Raw genomic sequence first — 5668 nt, 5'->3', positions numbered from 1 at the left:
CATAGGTGTGCTTGATTTGTGGAAATTCCACCTTGCGCCCGGCGCCGCAATAAAGAATGTCTGCTTTCTAAAACTCCAAATTGAGTCTTAGAGAGTTCGTCATCTGCCGACTTACGGTAACAGCTGGACAGTTACTCGTTCCTAAACGTCAGATTTTCCATACTGAACTGATCTCTCCGATTTGTCTAGATAATTTTGAATTTTAACCCAGTGCTTTGGGGTGCTCGCAGCCCCTCCAGCTTAGGCACATCTGAGAATTGAATAAGCGCATTCTCCATTACAACGCATAACTTATTGATGAAGGAACAGTGAATAATAAAGTTGAACCAAGGACTGGAATCTGTCACAGAAGGAAAACAGACTCATCTGAAATGATTCATTCTTGGCAATGGCCATGGTTATTACTCATCTCTTTCTTTGATTAAATGTCCCACTTTTTTTTGTGATTCGAAGTTGACTGGTTTATGGTTCCTTAGTTTCCTCCTTTTACCCTGCTAATGATAAGAGACCCTATTTTCTTGTTTCTGCGACCCTATCACCCTCCGCCGCTTCTCAAAGATACTGGCTGCGTGGAGACGGCTTCCATCAGTTGCTGAGGTAAAGGGGCATTTTTTCAGGCCAACAGTCTGAAACCACCAGAATGATTGAAATACACTTTAATCCACACTTTTTAGGATCCTCCCACCTTCTCCACTAGCTGTTTTGCCAGTGGGAAAAGGAAAAGTGGTCATAGAAGACAGAAAAGAGAGTCAGCCTTCATTAAAATGCCAATTTTGATGAAGGACTTCAAATATTTTCTCTCCTTTCTTTCCTAAAGCAGAGACTGCTCCCAGCGGAGCAGCCGCATCAAGCACAGCTGTACAAGCCCCTCCAGACAGGACGGGGCTGATAAAAACAAGTATTCGCAGAACTTAAAACATTGTCTGCTCTCCTTTGCCATCATAAAAAGTTCAACATTGCAAGCAACGTCTTAGAAAACCCTTTTGCTGATCCCCCTCAGAGCTGACCTGTGAGGAGCCCCGGTCTCGTCCCGTGAGCCCCTGTGACCGAAAAGCCATTAAGCATCACGAATCCCCCGTCCTCGGAGATGTTCACAGCAGAATCCAGGTCTTGGATTTTATATCTGGGAGAAGGAGCAGATCTGTGGTAACACGACGTTGGCCACTGATGCCTTCTCAGTGCCGTCGCTGCTGTTTTGGAGTCATTCATCAACTAAACGGCAGAAGCTTTCCACACCTACTTTGCACTGGTTTCCACCTTCTTTTTGTGGCTGACCATGTCTTTTTTGATAATTAGATCTAGCCAGATTTTTGCTGCATCTGTATCACTAGCAACCCTTTTCAATGAGATTGCAATATTTTCCGGTCAGGCCTGCTTGACATTGTCCGCTGGGGATTGATCAGATTTTCACTACAGAGATGGAAATTGAAGAGAAATGCAAAAATTGTCTTCCTGCTGGTTGCCCTGTCTTCCTACCACACACCAACCACCTGAGAAGATCTGAATTTGCTTAGGGATGGTGAAACTGAGAACATAGGAAATGCTGTGCTGGTCACACCATTGGTTCCTCTCTCCCAGTGTTGTTTTCAGCAACAGGAGATGCCATCTGGGGAGAGCACAAGAGCCTAGCCATTTTTGATTGTGCTCCTCCAGCATCCACACCAGCAATAACAGCAGTTTCAGAGGGTACATTCCTGCCTGTTGCCTTCAGCATCTGTCTGTTGACCTGCTGCTCATGAATTTGCTATACCTTTTATAAACCTGCTGATCCTATTTGTTTCCACAACCTCCTGTGGCAGCAAGTTCCAGAAGTTCATTCTCCCCCCTGCCCTGTATAAAGTCCTTTTTATCCATTTTAAACCAATCTACCAGACTCATCGATGGCCTCTAATTCTAGTCATGCAGAATCTGATCAGCACCAAGTCCACGTTCACTTTATGATTTTGTAGAGTTGGCCCCTTCTGCTCCCCCTTCTCCAGGGAAAAATCCCAGCCTTCCCAGGACCTCCTCATACTGCAGCTGCCCCATCCCCTTGATCATCTCAGTTGCTCTGCTCAGGACTCTAAGTCCACTACGTCCTTAGATTCAGAGGCCAGAACTGCACAGATGTGGGTGCACAGCAGGCAAAAGATGCCTTCTTCTCTTGTTTTGAGAGCCCAAGTCCTTCCTGATGACATCACCACATTTTGCCGGCTTTTTGCTGCACATCGAGGCTATGATTTTGGTGAACCGTCAGTGAGGACTCCAGCATCTTTTTCCTGCTGTAATAGCCAGTTTAAGTTCAACCTCCTCTGTTTTAGATCATGTTTCCCAATCTGTGTCACCTTATTTATCTACACTGAAATGATTGACATCCTGTTTTTCCATTTGTGAACAACACTGAAAGCTGCATATAGCAAAGCTCCACGGACTGCGTCAAATAGCCTCTCACCAGTCTCCTGCAGTCACCTGACGTTTCTGTCAAAAGCTAAAGTGTGCAACTCTAACAGCAGATTTTTGGTCCGTATTCCCGGGACACAGTTCTTCATTACACTCTTCCTTTCCAGATCCCCTGTCACGGTGACTTCAAGTAGGCAACGAGCTGCGAGGTAGACACAACTCAACGAGGACCTAGCTGGAGATGGTTAAAACACAGGGTTTTCCAGCCAGCGCCGCCTTTTCACTCCTTGTACCAGGACCAGACAGAGATACGGGAGCAGACTGTGCCACCTCTGTGCTCTCCAGAGACCTTTGCACATGGCCAAGAGGATCCCAGCTATGGATTTATGGAAAGCAATACAGCAAAATGTGCATTGCAGCTGCTCAGCCAGAAAGCTTTTATACCTCCTTCAGTGGTTGAGCAGCTGAGTGCCTTTATTAATAGTAGAAGTGTATTTATCAAAATTCATGGGTCAGCATTGTTAAAGCTCCATAGATTCAATTTGGACAGGTCACCATTATTTATTTTTCCAGATCGTAGCTTCAAACAGGGATATTTTCAGTACATAGTCCAGATTTCTCCCCAGGCCTGTTTGAAACACTGTAAGTAATACACTCTCCAGAACAGGGTCTTCCACTTGTGTCTGACTTCCTGAGGAGGGGCTGCACTTGAGGACTCATCGACTGAAGAGCAAGAAGCAGATGTGAGCCCTAACCATTACACAGCCACCTGCACTATATTCAGTCAAGTGTGTCACCAAGCCAGGCAGAAGCCCTGGCCCCAGCATAGCCACGGTCCCTCAGATTTCAGCGTAGACAGAAGCTCACCAGGGGTTTTCTAAACCTTGCGATTTTTGTTGCCACCACAAGAGGAGGCAGATATCTCTGCAGCTGGATCTTCTGCCTGGCTGCAGGTCATGGTGATCCATGGGTGGCTGCATGTGTCCACTTGCGGCACTGCCTGTGGAAGTGGAGGAAGCTTCAGCTCCAGCTTCAGCTCCAACTCCATCTCTGCAGCGAAAGGCAGACCCGGCCTGGTTCAAACTCACCCCTTCTTCTGAGATTGCAAGGCTGCGTAGCCAAAGGGGAAAGGAGCAACCCACAGAGTCGCTAAGCCGATGACAACATTTTAGTGTCCTCATGTGTTTGGAGCAGCTGTCAATTTGGAGGTGACATGTCCTACAGCATCCACCACCCCAAACAGTTACAGTGAACACTGGAATGCTTTTCTTGGGGAACAGGAGCAAGTCTAAGGGACCCAAGCTGTGAGAAAACAGGTATTGTAATGTGGATCTGATTCTGCATTAGGTTAGGTGAGTTTGATTTATGCTCAGATCTCTCAGATCTTTGACTTTGAATCTCATTTTTTGTCCTTTAAGAGGAAAATAACTATACGTAGAGACAGCATTGCAGGAAAGTCATTCATAAGGATTGATTGATGACGAGCTGATACCTTTAAAGTGGAGTTGGAGGCTAAATTAATATAGAATGAGAATAGAAGGGTTGGTTTGTTCTTCTTTCAGAAGAACAATTTCTGAGCAACAGCAAAATCAACTGGGAGAACTCAAAGCTAATATGGAAGAGGCTTGCCATTCCTTAGGGAAAACATTGTAAAATTACTTTATATCCAAAAGAAGCAGGAAAAACAAGAGGGAAAGAGTGTAATACCTAACTGGAGTGTGATTTCCTAATATCAAAAGGATATTAGGAATAATAAGCAGACTGAAAAATTGAGAGGAGGACTAGCCATTAAAGAAGGCTTTGATTGATGTTCGCAATATGCATGAGTGAAGTAAGAACAGATAAATCCGTCAAGCTGTGGGTCAAGATCTCAAAGCTCAGTCATAGGCTTTGTTGTAAGTCATGAGACGTGTTACAGCAGCATCATGTGGCGCTGGGACCATGTGATTTAGACTGAAGAAAATATGGAAGAAACGTGGAAGAATTGTAAGATAGAACTCAAGAAAATAGGGAGATGGTAACAGGAGTGTTGAAGGGGATTTATTGGGCTGGAGGGAAATTACTGATGGAATCTGACCTTGGATCTGGCCTTGGAATTTTTATTAATGGCCAAAATATTAAAAAAAAAAGATGTGGCTAGTGTCACAATAAAGGAGGATCAGGATATTACAGGATACTTGCATGGCCTCAAGGGTCAACATAGCAGAAAGGGGACGATATCCTCATGCCCAGCAAAAAGATGTGGGGGAAGCTAATGCTACCGTTAGGCAGGACACATTCCAGAAGGAGAGCTCTGAACGTCCAAGGATAGTATTACACAGGGACAAATGGAAATGAACAGGCACGGAACAAATCTAGGCTGGGAGATAGAAGAAAAGTCCCTTCCAATCCCACGCTTTATGTGCTCAAGCTCAAGCTGGGCTAACTTCAAGGAAGTCTTCTCATAAATTAGATGAGGGCATTGCTAGCTATTGATCACATAAGCTGCTCTGACTGGGCTTTCAGTGATGTCAGAGCTCCTAAAAAATGTCTGGCTCTTCCCTAGGGGATTTCCTTCCCATACCTAATAAACTCACCACAAGTATATCAGGCCTGTGAGAGCAAGAAGCCAAGATTTTGAGCTCCTGAACTAGTAAGTCCATCTTCAGGGAGATTGTGGCTGACTGAAAGCAGGTCTGAAGTCCTCAACCGAGCTGACCCATAAGCAAGTGGTGGGATTTTTGCCTGAGCAAGGACTCCGAGACTGTGCCCAGACTGTGTTATTCTCTTGGAGAACACAAACACATCAGAAGGTGTCCCAAAGAAAAGGCACGTAAGAGGAAAGATCCTTGACTCTTTTGGAGACAATCAGAAAATCAGAGAATGAGTTGACCTGTGGAAGCCACATCTCCCGCGAGTCCTACGAACACGGCAGATACGTGAGAGCTGAGAAGGCAATCAGACTTTCTAGGGACGAGTATAAAACCCCCCTGCAGATTGAAGGGCTGAGCCCCCCCAACAATTTCAGTTCTGAGCTAGGGAACAGCGGGCAGCTACTGTCTGTTTACAACCAAGGCATGTTGGTGTTTGTGATTTCAGGTTAAACTGATCTTCAATTCCCATCTCACTTTCTCTTCGTGTCACTGAGAAGCAAACCCACAGGGTGACCATCTCCAGCGGCAGCACCCTGGTTCCAGCACCCCACCCCCCACCCCCCTTTTTCCCAGGGCACTCTCCCGAGGGTCCAGGATGCTCCTGGGGTTTTGAGCCCCCCCCCCCCCCCACGCCTCTCCTCCCGGGGCCCCACGGG

The sequence above is a fragment of the Aptenodytes forsteri genome, unplaced genomic scaffold, assembly GCF_000699145.1.
Source record: "Aptenodytes forsteri isolate BGI_AS27 unplaced genomic scaffold, ASM69914v1 Scaffold26, whole genome shotgun sequence".
Lineage (NCBI taxonomy): Eukaryota > Metazoa > Chordata > Aves > Sphenisciformes > Spheniscidae > Aptenodytes > Aptenodytes forsteri.
The sequence above is the reverse complement of the archived record's forward strand: the minus strand, read 5'-3'. Positions refer to the sequence as shown.